Genomic DNA, 23983 nt, shown 5'->3' on the forward strand with positions numbered 1-23983 from the left:
CATCCCTTCCCCAATATCGCGCCACACCCCTACCCCTTAATTCCCTGGTTGAACTTGATGGACATATGTCTTTTTTCGACCGTACTAACTATGTAACTATGTAACATAACATGGGGGGGGTCTCCTGGCTGTTCACACAGGTGTGTCATTGCTGTACATTGACCATGCATTGCTTCTGTGGTATTGCAAAGGCAAAGACAAATGCTTCCAGCCATCCATTGCACTAATGGATTGGTCATCAGCTGGCTGTCTATGTCCCGCATCAATATAGACCAAAGTACAGAGGGTTAGGCTATGCTATTGTGCACCTACCTGATGCATCAGAAGGTGCGAGGCCCTTGCTAAATTCTGTGCACAGACTTTGAGATCTATACTTTAGACTGTATCTAAACCTGCTCCAACATGGACTGACATTCTGGCCTACTTTCAGCCGATGCGACTTGTCTGTCGCTGAACAGTCGCTTTTTATGTATTCAGCACCTATGTATAATGTTGTAAAAATGCTCTAGAAGCTAAAGTCGCAGAAATGTCACACATATTTGGCCTGCAACTTTCTGTGCGACAAATTCAGACAGGAAAAATCAGTATAAATCCTTAGAAAATTATCCCCCAGTGTCTCCATCTGCTGGCGGTATTGAATAAGCATTGCTGCACTGATGGGGTATGCATTAGACGAAAAAAAAGAAGAAAAAGAAGAATAATACGCCCAGAAAAGAGGCGAAAAGGAGAAAAACGTAAAAAAACGTGAAAAAAAAGTAAGAGGAAGAGAAGGGAAAAAAAGGTGGAAATGGGTTTAAAAGTGATTTCGGCGGAGAAATATATATATATATATATATATATATATATATATATATATATACGCGCACACACACACATATATATAAACGTATTCTCCGTTGAGATATTGCAGCCGCTGCTGTGTCCAGGCCCAGGAGCCTTAGCACTGTGCTGTGATGTCACTCAATACCACTGACATCACTAGGTGTAAACAACATCTCTCCTTTGCTGTGTATGTGACTATGGAGCTGTTTGGTGATGTCGTCTATTATGGCCTTCATAGAAGCAACAGGAGATTGTTGCATCCATCTAGAACCCTCAGAACTACAGTGCTATAATGTCACTCACTTCCACAGGCCTTGCAGAGTGTAAACAACAACAACCCAGCTTTGTTGTGTATGTAACCATAGGGATTTGTGATGTCACCTAGAACCTTCACAGCAGCGACAGCTTTATGAGGAGCATCAGCACTGCTCTGCCTGAGCAGAACCATCACCGCCATAGGTTGTCAAATAACCCGGATTTAACCCACACAGGTAAGTCCAATGGGGTGCAGGCATGTCCTCTATGCTTACAGCTTCCCGTGGGTGTTGGTTTGATACCGTTTGGGGACAGCCAAGGAGGCATCTGCAGGCAACAAAGGTAGGTGTGTGCTTGTGTGTGTGTTTCCTATGCAGATCCTAAGCCCAGTGTCACATGCAAGTAGGAGGAGTAAGAAGGGTTCCTGGCAAATCCGGGTTATGGATTGCATTTAAAAAGGCCCCGTGGGAGTGCAATGGGCCCCTGTCTTGCTGCTTAGCAATAATGGTATGGGTTTAGGTTCTGCTGTGTGTACTGGTGGTTGACTGCCCCCCAGCCCAGAGTGTGCATGGAAAATTGTCTGGCAGCCTCCCTGACAGCAAGCAGTGATAGTGCCCATGAAGGGGACCTTGTTGGGCCCGCCCCTTTCACGGTTATCGCTTCTCGGCCTTTTGGCTAAGATCAAGTGTAGTATCTGTTCTTATCAGTTTAATATCTGATACGTCCCCTATCTGGGGACCATATATTAAATGGATTTTTGAGAACGGGGGCCGATTTCGAAGCTTGCTTCCGTCGCCCTATGCATTGACCCGATATGGCAGTATCTTCGGGTACAGTGCACCACCCCCTTACAGGGTTAAAAAGAAAGATTCCTACTTTCATTGCTACCTGCTTGCTGGCTAGCCAGCTAGCCAGCCCTGTGGGCCTTGCTGCTGCAGCCAAAAAACAAAAGGTGGTGCTGCTGCTGCTGCTTCTGCTTGTGTCTGGCCGCTGTTGGAGCGTCCAGGCACAGGACTTCTGCTGCTGCTGACTAAATGGCCTCCTTAATTGGATCATTTGAGTAGCCAGCACACCTGTGCAGGTAGGGCATGACATGATAGGCAGCTGCCTTGATAGCGGGTGGGTGCTGAATGTTCCTAATTGACAAAATAAGATTAATGCTTATGAAGAAATATAAAATCTCATCCCTTCCCCAATATCGCGCCACACCCCTACCCCTTAATTCCCTGGTTGAACTTGATGGACATATGTCTTTTTTCGACCGTACTAACTATGTAACTATGTAACATAACATGGGGGGGGTCTCCTGGCTGTTCACACAGGTGTGTCATTGCTGTACATTGACCATGCATTGCTTCTGTGGTATTGCAAAGGCAAAGACAAATGCTTCCAGCCATCCATTGCACTAATGGATTGGTCATCAGCTGGCTGTCTATGTCCCGCATCAATATAGACCAAAGTACAGAGGGTTAGGCTATGCTATTGTGCACCTACCTGATGCATCAGAAGGTGCGAGGCCCTTGCTAAATTCTGTGCACAGACTTTGAGATCTATACTTTAGACTGTATCTAAACCTGCTCCAACATGGACTGACATTCTGGCCTACTTTCAGCCGATGCGACTTGTCTGTCGCTGAACAGTCGCTTTTTATGTATTCAGCACCTATGTATAATGTTGTAAAAATGCTCTAGAAGCTAAAGTCGCAGAAATGTCACACATATTTGGCCTGCAACTTTCTGTGCGACAAATTCAGACAGGAAAAATCAGTATAAATCCTTAGAAAATTATCCCCCAGTGTCTCCATCTGCTGGCGGTATTGAATAAGCATTGCTGCACTGATGGGGTATGCATTAGACGAAAAAAAAGAAGAAAAAGAAGAATAATACGCCCAGAAAAGAGGCGAAAAGGAGAAAAACGTAAAAAAACGTGAAAAAAAAGTAAGAGGAAGAGAAGGGAAAAAAAGGTGGAAATGGGTTTAAAAGTGATTTCGGCGGAGAAATATATATATATATATATATATATATATATATATATATATATATATATATACGCGCACACACACACATATATATAAACGTATTCTCCGTTGAGATATTGCAGCCGCTGCTGTGTCCAGGCCCAGGAGCCTTAGCACTGTGCTGTGATGTCACTCAATACCACTGACATCACTAGGTGTAAACAACATCTCTCCTTTGCTGTGTATGTGACTATGGAGCTGTTTGGTGATGTCGTCTATTATGGCCTTCATAGAAGCAACAGGAGATTGTTGCATCCATCTAGAACCCTCAGAACTACAGTGCTATGATGTCACTCACTTCCACAGGCCTTGCAGAGTGTAAACAACAACAACCCAGCTTTGTTGTGTATGTAACCATAGGGATTTGTGATGTCACCTAGAACCTTCACAGCAGCGACAGCTTTATGAGGAGCATCAGCACTGCTCTGCCTGAGCAGAACCATCACCGCCATAGGTTGTCAAATAACCCGGATTTAACCCACACAGGTAAGTCCAATGGGGTGCAGGCATGTCCTCTATGCTTACAGCTTCCCGTGGGTGTTGGTTTGATACCGTTTGGGGACAGCCAAGGAGGCATCTGCAGGCAACAAAGGTAGGTGTGTGCTTGTGTGTGTGTTTCCTATGCAGATCCTAAGCCCAGTGTCACATGCAAGTAGGAGGAGTAAGAAGGGTTCCTGGCAAATCCGGGTTATGGATTGCATTTAAAAAGGCCCCGTGGGAGTGCAATGGGCCCCTGTCTTGCTGCTTAGCAATAATGGTATGGGTTTAGGTTCTGCTGTGTGTACTGGTGGTTGACTGCCCCCCAGCCCAGAGTGTGCATGGAAAATTGTCTGGCAGCCTCCCTGACAGCAAGCAGTGATAGTGCCCATGAAGGGGACCTTGTTGGGCCCGCCCCTTTCACGGTTATCGCTTCTCGGCCTTTTGGCTAAGATCAAGTGTAGTATCTGTTCTTATCAGTTTAATATCTGATACGTCCCCTATCTGGGGACCATATATTAAATGGATTTTTGAGAACGGGGGCCGATTTCGAAGCTTGCTTCCGTCGCCCTATGCATTGACCCGATATGGCAGTATCTTCGGGTACAGTGCACCACCCCCTTACAGGGTTAAAAAGAAAGATTCCTACTTTCATTGCTACCTGCTAGCTGGCTAGCCAGCTAGCCAGCCCTGTGGGCCTTGCTGCTGCAGCCAAAAAACAAAAGGTGGTGCTGCTGCTGCTGCTTCTGCTTGTGTCTGGCCGCTGTTGGAGCGTCCAGGCACAGGACTTCTGCTGCTGCTGACTAAATGGCCTCCTTAATTGGATCATTTGAGTAGCCAGCACACCTGTGCAGGTAGGGCATGACATGATAGGCAGCTGCCTTGATAGCGGGTGGGTGCTGAATGTTCCTAATTGACAAAATAAGATTAATGCTTATGAAGAAATATAAAATCTCATCCCTTCCCCAATATCGCGCCACACCCCTACCCCTTAATTCCCTGGTTGAACTTGATGGACATATGTCTTTTTTCGACCGTACTAACTATGTAACTATGTAACATAACATGGGGGGGGGGGGGGTCTCCTGGCTGTTCACACAGGTGTGTCATTGCTGTACATTGACCATGCATTGCTTCTGTGGTATTGCAAAGGCAAAGACAAATGCTTCCAGCCATCCATTGCACTAATGGATTGGTCATCAGCTGGCTGTCTATGTCCCGCATCAATATAGACCAAAGTACAGAGGGTTAGGCTATGCTATTGTGCACCTACCTGATGCATCAGAAGGTGCGAGGCCCTTGCTAAATTCTGTGCACAGACTTTGAGATCTATACTTTAGACTGTATCTAAACCTGCTCCAACATGGACTGACATTCTGGCCTACTTTCAGCCGATGCGACTTGTCTGTCGCTGAACAGTCGCTTTTTATGTATTCAGCACCTATGTATAATGTTGTAAAAATGCTCTAGAAGCTAAAGTCGCAGAAATGTCACACATATTTGGCCTGCAACTTTCTGTGCGACAAATTCAGACAGGAAAAATCAGTATAAATCCTTAGAAAATTATCCCCCAGTGTCTCCATCTGCTGGCGGTATTGAATAAGCATTGCTGCACTGATGGGGTATGCATTAGACGAAAAAAAAGAAGAAAAAGAAGAATAATACGCCCAGAAAAGAGGCGAAAAGGAGAAAAACGTAAAAAAACGTGAAAAAAAAGTAAGAGGAAGAGAAGGGAAAAAAAGGTGGAAATGGGTTTAAAAGTGATTTCGGCGGAGAAATATATATATATATATATATATATATATATATATATATATATATACGCGCACACACACACATATATATAAACGTATTCTCCGTTGAGATATTGCAGCCGCTGCTGTGTCCAGGCCCAGGAGCCTTAGCACTGTGCTGTGATGTCACTCAATACCACTGACATCACTAGGTGTAAACAACATCTCTCCTTTGCTGTGTATGTGACTATGGAGCTGTTTGGTGATGTCGTCTATTATGGCCTTCATAGAAGCAACAGGAGATTGTTGCATCCATCTAGAACCCTCAGAACTACAGTGCTATGATGTCACTCACTTCCACAGGCCTTGCAGAGTGTAAACAACAACAACCCAGCTTTGTTGTGTATGTAACCATAGGGATTTGTGATGTCACCTAGAACCTTCACAGCAGCGACAGCTTTATGAGGAGCATCAGCACTGCTCTGCCTGAGCAGAACCATCACCGCCATAGGTTGTCAAATAACCCGGATTTAACCCACACAGGTAAGTCCAATGGGGTGCAGGCATGTCCTCTATGCTTACAGCTTCCCGTGGGTGTTGGTTTGATACCGTTTGGGGACAGCCAAGGAGGCATCTGCAGGCAACAAAGGTAGGTGTGTGCTTGTGTGTGTGTTTCCTATGCAGATCCTAAGCCCAGTGTCACATGCAAGTAGGAGGAGTAAGAAGGGTTCCTGGCAAATCCGGGTTATGGATTGCATTTAAAAAGGCCCCGTGGGAGTGCAATGGGCCCCTGTCTTGCTGCTTAGCAATAATGGTATGGGTTTAGGTTCTGCTGTGTGTACTGGTGGTTGACTGCCCCCCAGCCCAGAGTGTGCATGGAAAATTGTCTGGCAGCCTCCCTGACAGCAAGCAGTGATAGTGCCCATGAAGGGGACCTTGTTGGGCCCGCCCCTTTCACGGTTATCGCTTCTCGGCCTTTTGGCTAAGATCAAGTGTAGTATCTGTTCTTATCAGTTTAATATCTGATACGTCCCCTATCTGGGGACCATATATTAAATGGATTTTTGAGAACGGGGGCCGATTTCGAAGCTTGCTTCCGTCGCCCTATGCATTGACCCGATATGGCAGTATCTTCGGGTACAGTGCACCACCCCCTTACAGGGTTAAAAAGAAAGATTCCTACTTTCATTGCTACCTGCTTGCTGGCTAGCCAGCTAGCCAGCCCTGTGGGCCTTGCTGCTGCAGCCAAAAAACAAAAGGTGGTGCTGCTGCTGCTGCTTCTGCTTGTGTCTGGCCGCTGTTGGAGCGTCCAGGCACAGGACTTCTGCTGCTGCTGACTAAATGGCCTCCTTAATTGGATCATTTGAGTAGCCAGCACACCTGTGCAGGTAGGGCATGACATGATAGGCAGCTGCCTTGATAGCGGGTGGGTGCTGAATGTTCCTAATTGACAAAATAAGATTAATGCTTATGAAGAAATATAAAATCTCATCCCTTCCCCAATATCGCGCCACACCCCTACCCCTTAATTCCCTGGTTGAACTTGATGGACATATGTCTTTTTTCGACCGTACTAACTATGTAACTATGTAACATAACATGGGGGGGGTCTCCTGGCTGTTCACACAGGTGTGTCATTGCTGTACATTGACCATGCATTGCTTCTGTGGTATTGCAAAGGCAAAGACAAATGCTTCCAGCCATCCATTGCACTAATGGATTGGTCATCAGCTGGCTGTCTATGTCCCGCATCAATATAGACCAAAGTACAGAGGGTTAGGCTATGCTATTGTGCACCTACCTGATGCATCAGAAGGTGCGAGGCCCTTGCTAAATTCTGTGCACAGACTTTGAGATCTATACTTTAGACTGTATCTAAACCTGCTCCAACATGGACTGACATTCTGGCCTACTTTCAGCCGATGCGACTTGTCTGTCGCTGAACAGTCGCTTTTTATGTATTCAGCACCTATGTATAATGTTGTAAAAATGCTCTAGAAGCTAAAGTCGCAGAAATGTCACACATATTTGGCCTGCAACTTTCTGTGCGACAAATTCAGACAGGAAAAATCAGTATAAATCCTTAGAAAATTATCCCCCAGTGTCTCCATCTGCTGGCGGTATTGAATAAGCATTGCTGCACTGATGGGGTATGCATTAGACGAAAAAAAAGAAGAAAAAGAAGAATAATACGCCCAGAAAAGAGGCGAAAAGGAGAAAAACGTAAAAAAACGTGAAAAAAAAGTAAGAGGAAGAGAAGGGAAAAAAAGGTGGAAATGGGTTTAAAAGTGATTTCGGCGGAGAAATATATATATATATATATATATATATATATATATATATATATATATATACGCGCACACACACACATATATATAAACGTATTCTCCGTTGAGATATTGCAGCCGCTGCTGTGTCCAGGCCCAGGAGCCTTAGCACTGTGCTGTGATGTCACTCAATACCACTGACATCACTAGGTGTAAACAACATCTCTCCTTTGCTGTGTATGTGACTATGGAGCTGTTTGGTGATGTCGTCTATTATGGCCTTCATAGAAGCAACAGGAGATTGTTGCATCCATCTAGAACCCTCAGAACTACAGTGCTATGATGTCACTCACTTCCACAGGCCTTGCAGAGTGTAAACAACAACAACCCAGCTTTGTTGTGTATGTAACCATAGGGATTTGTGATGTCACCTAGAACCTTCACAGCAGCGACAGCTTTATGAGGAGCATCAGCACTGCTCTGCCTGAGCAGAACCATCACCGCCATAGGTTGTCAAATAACCCGGATTTAACCCACACAGGTAAGTCCAATGGGGTGCAGGCATGTCCTCTATGCTTACAGCTTCCCGTGGGTGTTGGTTTGATACCGTTTGGGGACAGCCAAGGAGGCATCTGCAGGCAACAAAGGTAGGTGTGTGCTTGTGTGTGTGTTTCCTATGCAGATCCTAAGCCCAGTGTCACATGCAAGTAGGAGGAGTAAGAAGGGTTCCTGGCAAATCCGGGTTATGGATTGCATTTAAAAAGGCCCCGTGGGAGTGCAATGGGCCCCTGTCTTGCTGCTTAGCAATAATGGTATGGGTTTAGGTTCTGCTGTGTGTACTGGTGGTTGACTGCCCCCCAGCCCAGAGTGTGCATGGAAAATTGTCTGGCAGCCTCCCTGACAGCAAGCAGTGATAGTGCCCATGAAGGGGACCTTGTTGGGCCCGCCCCTTTCACGGTTATCGCTTCTCGGCCTTTTGGCTAAGATCAAGTGTAGTATCTGTTCTTATCAGTTTAATATCTGATACGTCCCCTATCTGGGGACCATATATTAAATGGATTTTTGAGAACGGGGGCCGATTTCGAAGCTTGCTTCCGTCGCCCTATGCATTGACCCGATATGGCAGTATCTTCGGGTACAGTGCACCACCCCCTTACAGGGTTAAAAAGAAAGATTCCTACTTTCATTGCTACCTGCTTGCTGGCTAGCCAGCTAGCCAGCCCTGTGGGCCTTGCTGCTGCAGCCAAAAAACAAAAGGTGGTGCTGCTGCTGCTGCTTCTGCTTGTGTCTGGCCGCTGTTGGAGCGTCCAGGCACAGGACTTCTGCTGCTGCTGACTAAATGGCCTCCTTAATTGGATCATTTGAGTAGCCAGCACACCTGTGCAGGTAGGGCATGACATGATAGGCAGCTGCCTTGATAGCGGGTGGGTGCTGAATGTTCCTAATTGACAAAATAAGATTAATGCTTATGAAGAAATATAAAATCTCATCCCTTCCCCAATATCGCGCCACACCCCTACCCCTTAATTCCCTGGTTGAACTTGATGGACATATGTCTTTTTTCGACCGTACTAACTATGTAACTATGTAACATAACATGGGGGGGGGGGGGGGGTCTCCTGGCTGTTCACACAGGTGTGTCATTGCTGTACATTGACCATGCATTGCTTCTGTGGTATTGCAAAGGCAAAGACAAATGCTTCCAGCCATCCATTGCACTAATGGATTGGTCATCAGCTGGCTGTCTATGTCCCGCATCAATATAGACCAAAGTACAGAGGGTTAGGCTATGCTATTGTGCACCTACCTGATGCATCAGAAGGTGCGAGGCCCTTGCTAAATTCTGTGCACAGACTTTGAGATCTATACTTTAGACTGTATCTAAACCTGCTCCAACATGGACTGACATTCTGGCCTACTTTCAGCCGATGCGACTTGTCTGTCGCTGAACAGTCGCTTTTTATGTATTCAGCACCTATGTATAATGTTGTAAAAATGCTCTAGAAGCTAAAGTCGCAGAAATGTCACACATATTTGGCCTGCAACTTTCTGTGCGACAAATTCAGACAGGAAAAATCAGTATAAATCCTTAGAAAATTATCCCCCAGTGTCTCCATCTGCTGGCGGTATTGAATAAGCATTGCTGCACTGATGGGGTATGCATTAGACGAAAAAAAAGAAGAAAAAGAAGAATAATACGCCCAGAAAAGAGGCGAAAAGGAGAAAAACGTAAAAAAACGTGAAAAAAAAGTAAGAGGAAGAGAAGGGAAAAAAAGGTGGAAATGGGTTTAAAAGTGATTTCGGCGGAGAAATATATATATATATATATATATATATATATATATATATATATATATATATATATATATACGCGCACACACACACATATATATAAACGTATTCTCCGTTGAGATATTGCAGCCGCTGCTGTGTCCAGGCCCAGGAGCCTTAGCACTGTGCTGTGATGTCACTCAATACCACTGACATCACTAGGTGTAAACAACATCTCTCCTTTGCTGTGTATGTGACTATGGAGCTGTTTGGTGATGTCGTCTATTATGGCCTTCATAGAAGCAACAGGAGATTGTTGCATCCATCTAGAACCCTCAGAACTACAGTGCTATGATGTCACTCACTTCCACAGGCCTTGCAGAGTGTAAACAACAACAACCCAGCTTTGTTGTGTATGTAACCATAGGGATTTGTGATGTCACCTAGAACCTTCACAGCAGCGACAGCTTTATGAGGAGCATCAGCACTGCTCTGCCTGAGCAGAACCATCACCGCCATAGGTTGTCAAATAACCCGGATTTAACCCACACAGGTAAGTCCAATGGGGTGCAGGCATGTCCTCTATGCTTACAGCTTCCCGTGGGTGTTGGTTTGATACCGTTTGGGGACAGCCAAGGAGGCATCTGCAGGCAACAAAGGTAGGTGTGTGCTTGTGTGTGTGTTTCCTATGCAGATCCTAAGCCCAGTGTCACATGCAAGTAGGAGGAGTAAGAAGGGTTCCTGGCAAATCCGGGTTATGGATTGCATTTAAAAAGGCCCCGTGGGAGTGCAATGGGCCCCTGTCTTGCTGCTTAGCAATAATGGTATGGGTTTAGGTTCTGCTGTGTGTACTGGTGGTTGACTGCCCCCCAGCCCAGAGTGTGCATGGAAAATTGTCTGGCAGCCTCCCTGACAGCAAGCAGTGATAGTGCCCATGAAGGGGACCTTGTTGGGCCCGCCCCTTTCACGGTTATCGCTTCTCGGCCTTTTGGCTAAGATCAAGTGTAGTATCTGTTCTTATCAGTTTAATATCTGATACGTCCCCTATCTGGGGACCATATATTAAATGGATTTTTGAGAACGGGGGCCGATTTCGAAGCTTGCTTCCGTCGCCCTATGCATTGACCCGATATGGCAGTATCTTCGGGTACAGTGCACCACCCCCTTACAGGGTTAAAAAGAAAGATTCCTACTTTCATTGCTACCTGCTTGCTGGCTAGCCAGCTAGCCAGCCCTGTGGGCCTTGCTGCTGCAGCCAAAAAACAAAAGGTGGTGCTGCTGCTGCTGCTTCTGCTTGTGTCTGGCCGCTGTTGGAGCGTCCAGGCACAGGACTTCTGCTGCTGCTGACTAAATGGCCTCCTTAATTGGATCATTTGAGTAGCCAGCACACCTGTGCAGGTAGGGCATGACATGATAGGCAGCTGCCTTGATAGCGGGTGGGTGCTGAATGTTCCTAATTGACAAAATAAGATTAATGCTTATGAAGAAATATAAAATCTCATCCCTTCCCCAATATCGCGCCACACCCCTACCCCTTAATTCCCTGGTTGAACTTGATGGACATATGTCTTTTTTCGACCGTACTAACTATGTAACTATGTAACATAACATGGGGGGGGGGGGGGGGGGGTCTCCTGGCTGTTCACACAGGTGTGTCATTGCTGTACATTGACCATGCATTGCTTCTGTGGTATTGCAAAGGCAAAGACAAATGCTTCCAGCCATCCATTGCACTAATGGATTGGTCATCAGCTGGCTGTCTATGTCCCGCATCAATATAGACCAAAGTACAGAGGGTTAGGCTATGCTATTGTGCACCTACCTGATGCATCAGAAGGTGCGAGGCCCTTGCTAAATTCTGTGCACAGACTTTGAGATCTATACTTTAGACTGTATCTAAACCTGCTCCAACATGGACTGACATTCTGGCCTACTTTCAGCCGATGCGACTTGTCTGTCGCTGAACAGTCGCTTTTTATGTATTCAGCACCTATGTATAATGTTGTAAAAATGCTCTAGAAGCTAAAGTCGCAGAAATGTCACACATATTTGGCCTGCAACTTTCTGTGCGACAAATTCAGACAGGAAAAATCAGTATAAATCCTTAGAAAATTATCCCCCAGTGTCTCCATCTGCTGGCGGTATTGAATAAGCATTGCTGCACTGATGGGGTATGCATTAGACGAAAAAAAAGAAGAAAAAGAAGAATAATACGCCCAGAAAAGAGGCGAAAAGGAGAAAAACGTAAAAAAACGTGAAAAAAAAGTAAGAGGAAGAGAAGGGAAAAAAAGGTGGAAATGGGTTTAAAAGTGATTTCGGCGGAGAAATATATATATATATATATATATATATATATATATATATATATATATATATATATACGCGCACACACACACATATATATAAACGTATTCTCCGTTGAGATATTGCAGCCGCTGCTGTGTCCAGGCCCAGGAGCCTTAGCACTGTGCTGTGATGTCACTCAATACCACTGACATCACTAGGTGTAAACAACATCTCTCCTTTGCTGTGTATGTGACTATGGAGCTGTTTGGTGATGTCGTCTATTATGGCCTTCATAGAAGCAACAGGAGATTGTTGCATCCATCTAGAACCCTCAGAACTACAGTGCTATGATGTCACTCACTTCCACAGGCCTTGCAGAGTGTAAACAACAACAACCCAGCTTTGTTGTGTATGTAACCATAGGGATTTGTGATGTCACCTAGAACCTTCACAGCAGCGACAGCTTTATGAGGAGCATCAGCACTGCTCTGCCTGAGCAGAACCATCACCGCCATAGGTTGTCAAATAACCCGGATTTAACCCACACAGGTAAGTCCAATGGGGTGCAGGCATGTCCTCTATGCTTACAGCTTCCCGTGGGTGTTGGTTTGATACCGTTTGGGGACAGCCAAGGAGGCATCTGCAGGCAACAAAGGTAGGTGTGTGCTTGTGTGTGTGTTTCCTATGCAGATCCTAAGCCCAGTGTCACATGCAAGTAGGAGGAGTAAGAAGGGTTCCTGGCAAATCCGGGTTATGGATTGCATTTAAAAAGGCCCCGTGGGATTGCAATGGGCCCCTGTCTTGCTGCTTAGCAATAATGGTATGGGTTTAGGTTCTGCTGTGTGTACTAGTGGTTGACTGCCCCCCAGCCCAGAGTGTGCATGGAAAATTGTCTGGCAGCCTCCCTGACAGCAAGCAGTGATAGTGCCCATGAAGGGGACCTTGTTGGGCCCGCCCCTTTCACGGTTATCGCTTCTCGGCCTTTTGGCTAAGATCAAGTGTAGTAATACAGGAGATCTGGTCAGAAGGTACTCGGGTACCCCTCTCCTCGGCCTTGTGGGATCGCCCAGGTTTATTGCCTGGGCTTCACCCACTTGTTGCTATTGGGGAGAGGGCCTAGTCCCAGGGTAACGTTTAGCGATCGCCTCTCAAGACCTTCGGGTGGAGAGAGGTTAGAACCATGGATGATGATCCGGATCCAGGTTCTGTGCCGGCATACGCAAGGATCAAAAACACCGTGAGAGTCATTCTCACGGATGATACCAAAAGGGCGGACGATTTGAAATTCGTAGTAGAGGACGTGCTCGGAGGAGTTTTCGGAATACAGAAGGGCGAGATATTGGCAATCCAGGACTACCCGAAGCGTAAAATTTTTGATGTGACGTTCACACAAAATGGCATCCACAGAGATTTTGTTACCAGAGCTGCTGCGAGTAAAGACAAAAAGCTTCAGGGTGTCCGGATTATTGAGCACGTTCTAGACGATATTAAGCTGGTGGTAGTAAAGATGTATTCCCCTTTCGCCAACCTACACGATGTTGAGTTGTTTTTACAAGTCTATTTTAGTAAGGTTGAGTGCAGAGGAAAAATCATGAACAGCTGTGGCATCTGGACATCTAAGTGGAGATTTCAGGTTACATGCAAAAAAGATGACAGATTGCCAGGGGGAATACAACTACCACCAGCTCGTTTTAAAATAAATAATATGTGTGGCGACCTCTTTTATGCGGGGATGCCAAGCTACTGCAGGAAGTGTCACAGATATGGACACACAAAAGAAAACTGTGAAAGTACATGCAAAAAATGTGGTAGCACACAGCACGAGACAGAGAAATGCACAAGAGGAGGGAGGTGCAATTTCTGTCAACAATTCGGTCACCTTTTCTCCTCTTGTCCCCACAGACATAGGACGGAGCAGCAGTGGCAACCCTGGAGGCAGCAAGGACAGCAACCGGGACACCAGCCGAGGCAAGCAGAGCCAGTGATTACCCCCCCACAAGAGGTAAGCGGTGAGATGGAGAAGGAGAAAGACCCCCCTCAGGCAAAAGGAGGGGACCCTAAAGAGCAGAGGATGGCCAAAAAACGTGCAAGTGGTGAAAAAACTGGCCCCCAGGAGCATGCTGGGTTAAGAGAGGAGCGGACGGCGGCCGAATCCGCTCCTCAGCAACCTCTGGCTCAGGGTCCCCCTGAGAGCGATGATCCGGGTGGAGAGGTGAAGGTTAAAAGGCGGAGGGGCTCCAGAAGACTCTATTCGGAGGCGGTCCAGGGGGAGCCGATGGAAGTACCTGCGGATGCAGGGAACCCAAGTGACGTTCCTCCACAGGTCCCCATAGGGGATACCCCCCCTCCTCCCTGCCAGGAGGAGGTTTCAGGGGTGACCGTCTCTGAGGTACCAGAGACGGAACTAAGTGAACACCCGACCCCTATGGAGGGGCAAGAGGTGGAAGAACCCAATGAGTCTGGAGCCCTGATTGCCAGGATGCCCGAGAACAACTATGCCTCAATCATGATGGAGGAGGGGGGTCGGCTGAGTGATGGTGCCTCCTCTCCTGCTTCCTCTATGCGTACAGTTGAGTCAGATTTTGGGGGGTATGAGGCTTCGGAGGGGGAATCAGAGGTGTAAGACGTTTTCTTGTACATTCCCATGGCTGAGTTGTCCGGTCTGTCCTTGAACGTGAGAAGTGTGAGCGCCAGAGTAAGAAGGGTTGCCCTATTTAATTACTTGTCGGTTTTTGCTGCTTCCGTCCTTTTCCTGCAGGAATGTGGCATCCCGCACAGATTAAATTATAAAGAATATGAAGATGATTGGGTGCACGGTCCATCAGTCTGGTCTGGATCAAATGAGTCCAGATCAGCAGGGGTCGCCATACTTTTTAAAGGGAACGTTTTAATTGAGAGTTTTAACGAAATTTTACCAGGCAGAATTTTATTGGTCATCGCTTTTATTAATGGTATTAAATGGCAGTTTTTAAATTTTTATGGTTCTCCTGATAAGAATGAAAGAATAAAAATGTTGGAGATTTTACCCCTTTTTATTAACAATTCTAGTCCTCTTGTTTTATCAGGTGATTTTAATTGTATTTTAAGGGGAGAACGCCGTTTTTCGAACGCAGTGAGTAGGAACTATGATAAGACGTCTTTTATGTTAAAAAACTTGATTTTAGATTTTAATCTCACTGATGTTTTTAAAAAATGTAATTTTAACGTACCAGAGGAAGACGGTGTTACCTGGAGCAATGCAAGCTGTAGCTCCAGGATAGATTTTATTTTTTGTTCTTATCAAGTACTGCCTTTTAACTGTGATCTTTTTACCAATGTTTTTTCTGACCATAAATTATTGTATTTTAAAGTTAAAAGTGATTTTAAAAGGAGAACTGGTAGGAATGCCTGGAAGTTAAACGTGTCCCTTTTAGAAGATCCGCAGGTTTTATCAGATTTTATCACCTTTTACAAGGAATGCAGACGAGCAAAAGACCCCAACACTCCCACCAGTATCTGGTGGGAAAAAATGAAACTAAAAATAAAAGAATTTTTTATCCGTGTTGGGGTTAGGAAAGCTAAAGAAAAACGTGAATTTTATAATATCCTAAATACTCGTCTGCAAACCCTGTACAAATTCAGAGCACATGGGATGGAGGTGGAGAAGGAGGTACATGATCTTAAAAAAGAAATAACTAAGTGCCTGGAGCAGAAAGGAAAAGAAATTATCTTTAGGTCTCGAATACAGCATCTTGAGGAAAACGAGACCTGCTCCAGGTATTTTTTTAAGAAAATACATGAAAATAGAAGGTTAATAGAAAACATTGAAGGAGTGAATGATGTACAGGGTATTTTTAAAAAGGTGCAAGAGTTTTATGCGGATCTTTTTAATGTAAAACACATTGATGAATGTTTTATGAATGACTCGTTAAAGGAGATCACCAATTTTTTAGATCCTGTCTCACAGTCTTTTTTATTGCAGAATATTTCAGAGCAGGAGATTTTAGAGACCGTCAAGAGTTTTAAAACAGGTAAAGTGCCTGGGCCGGATGGTATACCCATTGAATTTTATGTTACTTTTTATGGTATTTTAAAAGAAGATTTGTTCTCCCTTTTTACGGAAGTCTTTAAGTCTAAAATCCTCCCAGGCTCATGGAAGAAGGGTGATGTCTCCCTGCTATTCAAAAAGGGAGACCGGTCGGAACTCAAAAACTGGAGACCAATCACCCTTCTGAACTGCGACTATAAAATAATGGCGAAACTGTGTGCTAACCGCTTAAAGAACGTAATCCATAAAATAATTCATACAAACCAAGTCTGTGGGGTGCCTGGGAGGAGTTTATGGGAGAACCTAAACCTTTTAAAGGATGTAATTAGCGACACCAAATTAAGAAAAGGAAAGCTGGCGGTTTTATCCATAGATTTTGAAAAAGCTTTCGACAGGGTGTCACATTTTTATCTTTTTAAGGTTTTAGAGAAAATGGGTATACCTGATGGCTTTTTATTGTCTCTTAGAGCTTTTTATGATAACTGTACTAGTAAAATTTTAGTAAATGGTTTTAAGACACAGGGCGTGATTTTAAATTCCGGAGTGAAGCAGGGGTGTCCCTTGTCCCCACTACTCTTCATTTGCGCAATAGAGCCTCTTTTATGTACAATACGAAAGGATAAGCAGATCCATGGAGTCCCCCTGCCAGGAGGAGGGGGACTAGAGGCGAAGGTAGTGGGGTACATGGACGATGTTGCGGTGTTTTGCAGGGACACCCCATCGCTTCAGAAGACGCTAAAACAGATTCAATATTTTAATTGTGCCTCCGGTTTTAAAGTCAATTTTAACAAAAGTAACATTTTAAACATAGGCGGAATGCCTTTGTATGATGTGCCCGTCCCTGTGTCTGAGTCGGTGCAGATTTTAGGTGTCTCCTTTGACGAGTCTAATAATGGTTTTAATAGCTGGGACTTGGTGGCTCAAAAAATAAATAAGAAAATATGTATGTGGAACATGCGAGAACTTACAATGGAAGGGAAGGTTTTAATTACAAAAATGGTGCTTTTACCTATTTTATTGTATTTAAGTCTGGTTTTCCCACCCCCCGAAATGGTTCTAAAGAAAATAACAAAAGCTTGTTTTACTTTCTTTTGGAGTTCTAAGAGCGAAAAATTAAAGAGACAAATTGTGATAAAACCGAACTCCAGGGGCGGTAAGGATTTTCCAGATTTTAAAGCTTTCCTTTTAATAAAGTTTTTTAGCATGTGTTTTACTACTGTTTTTAAAGATAGCTACTGGTCTTATTTTGTTCGTTTTAATACTGGTTATTTTATGCGGAGGAACGGCTGGTTTTCTACAGTTTTAAGTTGCCCTTATTCTTTGAATTTACCCCCTCAATACATGATTTTAGGAAAAATTTTAAACTTATATAATTTTAAAGGTAAAAGTGTTCAGGATCTGTGCAATAGCAAAAAACTACTAAAGGAAATAAAAGAAACCAGTACCGTGACTCCCATCAAAAATTTTAACGAACAGAAGTGTATACAGATTTGGAAGATGTTGAGTATTAATTATCTTTTTAATTCACAGAAGGACCTGGCCTGGAGCTGCGCACACGAGTGTCTTCCATGCCGGGCATTCCAGCACCGAAGAGGATTATCCAACTCTGCAACCTGCCCGAGGGAGGGATGCCGACAAGAGGAGACCGTGCACCATCTAATATGGACTTGTTTTTACTCGCAGAAAATATGGACAAAGATACTCTCTCTGGTAAAAAGGATAACTGGACTAAAAGACTTAAATATTGCAGTGGTTTTTTATGGTTGCCTGGAATGCCCAACACGGACTCAAGAGACTATTGCATGGAAGATCATAAACTGTGTGAAGGCAGCTCTGTGGAAGGCCAGGAATATTTTATTGTTCAAGCATGAGGTTTTATCTGTGAAGGACATTTTATCTATCTGTTTTTATGAAATGTACCAGTACTATCTTTTAGACAAGAAGAGATTTCCGCTTTTATCTAGAAAATGGTTTTTAAAAGAATGGAATTCTATCTTGTAAAGCCACCAAGTGCCCATTTTATGTTTTAATATGTTGTAAATATGTTATTTATATGTAACTGTATTTATTGACATATTTGCACAACTTTGTTAACATTATTTAATTTTTAATAAAGTTGCCCCCGTAAGGGTAGTCAAGTTAAAAAAAAAAAATCTGTTCTTATCAGTTTAATATCTGATACGTCCCCTATCTGGGGACCATATATTAAATGGATTTTTGAGAACGGGGGCCGATTTCGAAGCTTGCTTCCGTCGCCCTATGCATTGACCCGATATGGCAGTATCTTCGGGTACAGTGCACCACCCCCTTACAGGGTTAAAAAGAAAGATTCCTACTTTCATTGCTACCTGCTTGCTGGCTAGCCAGCTAGCCAGCCCTGTGGGCCTTGCTGCTGCAGCCAAAAAACAAAAGGTGGTGCTGCTGCTGCTGCTTCTGCTTGTGTCTGGCCGCTGTTGGAGCGTCCAGGCACAGGACTTCTGCTGCTGCTGACTAAATGGCCTCCTTAATTGGATCATTTGAGTAGCCAGCACACCTGTGCAGGTAGGGCATGACATGATAGGCAGCTGCCTTGATAGCGGGTGGGTGCTGAATGTTCCTAATTGACAAAATAAGATTAATGCTTATGAAGAAATATAAAATCTCATCCCTTCCCCAATATCGCGCCACACCCCTACCCCTTAATTCCCTGGTTGAACTTGATGGACATATGTCTTTTTTCGACCGTACTAACTATGTAACTATGTAACATAACATGGGGGGGGTCTCCTGGCTGTTCACACAGGTGTGTCATTGCTGTACATTGACCATGCATTGCTTCTGTGGTATTGCAAAGGCAAAGACAAATGCTTCCAGCCATCCATTGCACTAATGGATTGGTCATCAGCTGGCTGTCTATGTCCCGCATCAATATAGACCAAAGTACAGAGGGTTAGGCTATGCTATTGTGCACCTACCTGATGCATCAGAAGGTGCGAGGCCCTTGCTAAATTCTGTGCACAGACTTTGAGATCTATACTTTAGACTGTATCTAAACCTGCTCCAACATGGACTGACATTCTGGCCTACTTTCAGCCGATGCGACTTGTCTGTCGCTGAACAGTCGCTTTTTATGTATTCAGCACCTATGTATAATGTTGTAAAAATGCTCTAGAAGCTAAAGTCGCAGAAATGTCACACATATTTGGCCTGCAACTTTCTGTGCGACAAATTCAGACAGGAAAAATCAGTATAAATCCTTAGAAAATTATCCCCCAGTGTCTCCATCTGCTGGCGGTATTGAATAAGCATTGCTGCACTGATGGGGTATGCATTAGACGAAAAAAAAGAAGAAAAAGAAGAATAATACGCCCAGAAAAGAGGCGAAAAGGAGAAAAACGTAAAAAAACGTGAAAAAAAAGTAAGAGGAAGAGAAGGGAAAAAAAGGTGGAAATGGGTTTAAAAGTGATTTCGGCGGAGAAATATATATATATATATATATATATATATATATATATATATATACGCGCACACACACACATATATATAAACGTATTCTCCGTTGAGATATTGCAGCCGCTGCTGTGTCCAGGCCCAGGAGCCTTAGCACTGTGCTGTGATGTCACTCAATACCACTGACATCACTAGGTGTAAACAACATCTCTCCTTTGCTGTGTATGTGACTATGGAGCTGTTTGGTGATGTCGTCTATTATGGCCTTCATAGAAGCAACAGGAGATTGTTGCATCCATCTAGAACCCTCAGAACTACAGTGCTATGATGTCACTCACTTCCACAGGCCTTGCAGAGTGTAAACAACAACAACCCAGCTTTGTTGTGTATGTAACCATAGGGATTTGTGATGTCACCTAGAACCTTCACAGCAGCGACAGCTTTATGAGGAGCATCAGCACTGCTCTGCCTGAGCAGAACCATCACCGCCATAGGTTGTCAAATAACCCGGATTTAACCCACACAGGTAAGTCCAATGGGGTGCAGGCATGTCCTCTATGCTTACAGCTTCCCGTGGGTGTTGGTTTGATACCGTTTGGGGACAGCCAAGGAGGCATCTGCAGGCAACAAAGGTAGGTGTGTGCTTGTGTGTGTGTTTCCTATGCAGATCCTAAGCCCAGTGTCACATGCAAGTAGGAGGAGTAAGAAGGGTTCCTGGCAAATCCGGGTTATGGATTGCATTTAAAAAGGCCCCGTGGGAGTGCAATGGGCCCCTGTCTTGCTGCTTAGCAATAATGGTATGGGTTTAGGTTCTGCTGTGTGTACTGGTGGTTGACTGCCCCCCAGCCCAGAGTGTGCATGGAAAATTGTCTGGCAGCCTCCCTGACAGCAAGCAGTGATAGTGCCCATGAAGGGGACCTTGTTGGGCCCGCCCCTTTCACGGTTATCGCTTCTCGGCCTTTTGGCTAAGATCAAGTGTAGTATCTGTTCTTATCAGTTTAATATCTGATACGTCCCCTATCTGGGGACCATATATTAAATGGATTTTTGAGAACGGGGGCCGATTTCGAAGCTTGCTTCCGTCGCCCTATGCATTGACCCGATATGGCAGTATCTTCGGGTACAGTGCACCAACCCCTTACAGGGTTAAAAAGAAAGATTCCTACTTTCATTGCTACCTGCTTGCTGGCTAGCCAGCTAGCCAGCCCTGTGGGCCTTGCTGCTGCAGCCAAAAAACAAAAGGTGGTGCTGCTGCTGCTGCTTCTGCTTGTGTCTGGCCGCTGTTGGAGCGTCCAGGCACAGGACTTCTGCTGCTGCTGACTAAATGGCCTCCTTAATTGGATCATTTGAGTAGCCAGCACACCTGTGCAGGTAGGGCATGACATGATAGGCAGCTGCCTTGATAGCGGGTGGGTGCTGAATGTTCCTAATTGACAAAATAAGATTAATGCTTATGAAGAAATATAAAATCTCATCCCTTCCCCAATATCGCGCCACACCCCTACCCCTTAATTCCCTGGTTGAACTTGATGGACATATGTCTTTTTTCGACCGTACTAACTATGTAACTATGTAACATAACATGGGGGGGGGGGGGGGGGGTCTCCTGGCTGTTCACACAGGTGTGTCATTGCTGTACATTGACCATGCATTGCTTCTGTGGTATTGCAAAGGCAAAGACAAATGCTTCCAGCCATCCATTGCACTAATGGATTGGTCATCAGCTGGCTGTCTATGTCCCGCATCAATATAGACCAAAGTACAGAGGGTTAGGCTATGCTATTGTGCACCTACCTGATGCATCAGAAGGTGCGAGGCCCTTGCTAAATTCTGTGCACAGACTTTGAGATCTATACTTTAGACTGTATCTAAACCTGCTCCAACATGGACTGACATTCTGGCCTACTTTCAGCCGATGCGACTTGTCTGTCGCTGAACAGTCGCTTTTTATGTATTCAGCACCTATGTATAATGTTGTAAAAATGCTCTAGAAGCTAAAGTCGCAGAAATGTCACACATATTTGGCCTGCAACTTTCTGTGCGACAAATTCAGACAGGAAAAATCAGTATAAATCCTTAGAAAATTATCCCCCAGTGTCTCCATCTGCTGGCGGTATTGAATAAGCATTGCTGCACTGATGGGGTATGCATTAGACGAAAAAAAAGAAGAAAAAGAAGAATAATACGCCCAGAAAAGAGGCGAAAAGGAGAAAAACGTAAAAAAACGTGAAAAAAAAGTAAGAGGAAGAGAAGGGAAAAAAAGGTGGAAATGGGTTTAAAAGTGATTTCGGCGGAGAAATATATATATATATATATATATATATATATATATATATATATATACACGCACACACACACATATATATAAACGTATTCTCCGTTGAGATATTGCAGCCGCTGCTGTGTCCAGGCCCAGGAGCCTTAGCACTGTGCTGTGATGTCACTCAATACCACTGACATCACTAGGTGTAAACAACATCTCTCCTTTGCTGTGTATGTGACTATGGAGCTGTTTGGTGATGTCGTCTATTATGGCCTTCATAGAAGCAACAGGAGATTGTTGCATCCATCTAGAACCCTCAGAACTACAGTGCTATGATGTCACTCACTTCCACAGGCCTTGCAGAGTGTAAACAACAACAACCCAGCTTTGTTGTGTATGTAACCATAGGGATTTGTGATGTCACCTAGAACCTTCACAGCAGCGACAGCTTTATGAGGAGCATCAGCACTGCTCTGCCTGAGCAGAACCATCACCGCCATAGGTTGTCAAATAACCCGGATTTAACCCACACAGGTAAGTCCAATGGGGTGCAGGCATGTCCTCTATGCTTACAGCTTCCCGTGGGTGTTGGTTTGATACCGTTTGGGGACAGCCAAGGAGGCATCTGCAGGCAACAAAGGTAGGTGTGTGCTTGTGTGTGTGTTTCCTATGCAGATCCTAAGCCCAGTGTCACATGCAAGTAGGAGGAGTAAGAAGGGTTCCTGGCAAATCCGGGTTATGGATTGCATTTAAAAAGGCCCCGTGGGAGTGCAATGGGCCCCTGTCTTGCTGCTTAGCAATAATGGTATGGGTTTAGGTTCTGCTGTGTGTACTGGTGGTTGACTGCCCCCCAGCCCAGAGTGTGCATGGAAAATTGTCTGGCAGCCTCCCTGACAGCAAGCAGTGATAGTGCCCATGAAGGGGACCTTGTTGGGCCCGCCCCTTTCACGGTTATCGCTTCTCGGCCTTTTGGCTAAGATCAAGTGTAGTATCTGTTCTTATCAGTTTAATATCTGATACGTCCCCTATCTGGGGACCATATATTAAATGGATTTTTGAGAACGGGGGCCGATTTCGAAGCTTGCTTCCGTCGCCCTATGCATTGACCCGATATGGCAGTATCTTCGGGTACAGTGCACCACCCCCTTACAGGGTTAAAAAGAAAGATTCCTACTTTCATTGCTACCTGCTTGCTGGCTAGCCAGCTAGCCAGCCCTGTGGGCCTTGCTGCTGCAGCCAAAAAACAAAAGGTGGTGCTGCTGCTGCTGCTTCTGCTTGTGTCTGGCCGCTGTTGGAGCGTCCAGGCACAGGACTTCTGCTGCTGCTGACTAAATGGCCTCCTTAATTGGATCATTTGAGTAGCCAGCACACCTGTGCAGGTAGGGCATGACATGATAGGCAGCTGCCTTGATAGCGGGTGGGTGCTGAATGTTCCTAATTGACAAAATAAGATTAATGCTTATGAAGAAATATAAAATCTCATCCCTTCCCCAATATCGCGCCACACCCCTACCCCTTAATTCCCTGGTTGAACTTGATGGACATATGTCTTTTTTCGACCGTACTAACTATGTAACTATGTAACATAACATGGGGGGGGGGGGGGGTCTCCTGGCTGTTCACACAGGTGTGTCATTGCTGTACATTGACCATGCATTGCTTCTGTGGTATTGCAAAGGCAAAGACAAATGCTTCCAGCCATCCATTGCACTAATGGATTGGTCATCAGCTGGCTGTCTATGTCCCGCATCAATATAGACCAAAGTACAGAGGGTTAGGCTATGCTATTGTGCACCTACCTGATGCATCAGAAGGTGCGAGGCCCTTGCTAAATTCTGTGCACAGACTTTGAGATCTATACTTTAGACTGTATCTAAACCTGCTCCAACATGGACTGACATTCTGGCCTACTTTCAGCCGATGCGACTTGTCTGTCGCTGAACAGTCGCTTTTTATGTATTCAGCACCTATGTATAATGTTGTAAAAATGCTCTAGAAGCTAAAGTCGCAGAAATGTCACACATATTTGGCCTGCAACTTTCTGTGCGACAAATTCAGACAGGAAAAATCAGTATAAATCCTTAGAAAATTATCCCCCAGTGTCTCCATCTGCTGGCGGTATTGAATAAGCATTGC

General features: G+C 44.9%; 7 non-coding genes and 2 pseudogenes across 7 annotated transcripts; all 9 read left to right on the forward strand.

Annotated features, from left to right (window-relative positions):
- Nucleotides 1-1732: 1732 nt before the first annotated feature.
- LOC130304167 (U2 spliceosomal RNA) lies at nt 1733-1923 on the forward strand. The gene has a single exon (XR_008853968.1). It is a non-coding gene; the product is annotated as a U2 spliceosomal RNA (small nuclear RNA).
- Nucleotides 1924-3999: 2076 nt separating this feature from the next.
- LOC130304168 (U2 spliceosomal RNA) lies at nt 4000-4190 on the forward strand. The gene has a single exon (XR_008853969.1). It is a non-coding gene; the product is annotated as a U2 spliceosomal RNA (small nuclear RNA).
- A 2076-nt stretch (nt 4191-6266) lies between these two features.
- LOC130304169 (U2 spliceosomal RNA) lies at nt 6267-6457 on the forward strand. Its single transcript, XR_008853970.1, has one exon. It is a non-coding gene; the product is annotated as a U2 spliceosomal RNA (small nuclear RNA).
- A 2074-nt stretch (nt 6458-8531) lies between these two features.
- LOC130304170 (U2 spliceosomal RNA) lies at nt 8532-8722 on the forward strand. Its single transcript, XR_008853971.1, has one exon. It is a non-coding gene; the product is annotated as a U2 spliceosomal RNA (small nuclear RNA).
- A 2092-nt stretch (nt 8723-10814) lies between these two features.
- Nucleotides 10815-11005, forward strand: LOC130304171 (U2 spliceosomal RNA). The gene has a single exon (XR_008853972.1). It is a non-coding gene; the product is annotated as a U2 spliceosomal RNA (small nuclear RNA).
- A 2091-nt stretch (nt 11006-13096) lies between these two features.
- Nucleotides 13097-13229, forward strand: LOC130304176 (U2 spliceosomal RNA; annotated as a pseudogene).
- Nucleotides 13230-18255: 5026 nt separating this feature from the next.
- Nucleotides 18256-18461, forward strand: LOC130304175 (U2 spliceosomal RNA; annotated as a pseudogene).
- A 2068-nt stretch (nt 18462-20529) lies between these two features.
- On the forward strand, nt 20530-20720 carry LOC130304173 (U2 spliceosomal RNA). The gene has a single exon (XR_008853974.1). It is a non-coding gene; the product is annotated as a U2 spliceosomal RNA (small nuclear RNA).
- Nucleotides 20721-22800: 2080 nt separating this feature from the next.
- On the forward strand, nt 22801-22991 carry LOC130304172 (U2 spliceosomal RNA). Its single transcript, XR_008853973.1, has one exon. It is a non-coding gene; the product is annotated as a U2 spliceosomal RNA (small nuclear RNA).
- The last annotated feature ends 992 nt before the right edge of the window (nt 22992-23983 follow it).

This window comes from Hyla sarda, unplaced genomic scaffold (assembly GCF_029499605.1).
Source record: "Hyla sarda isolate aHylSar1 unplaced genomic scaffold, aHylSar1.hap1 scaffold_1264, whole genome shotgun sequence".
NCBI classification, from domain to species: domain Eukaryota; kingdom Metazoa; phylum Chordata; class Amphibia; order Anura; family Hylidae; genus Hyla; species Hyla sarda.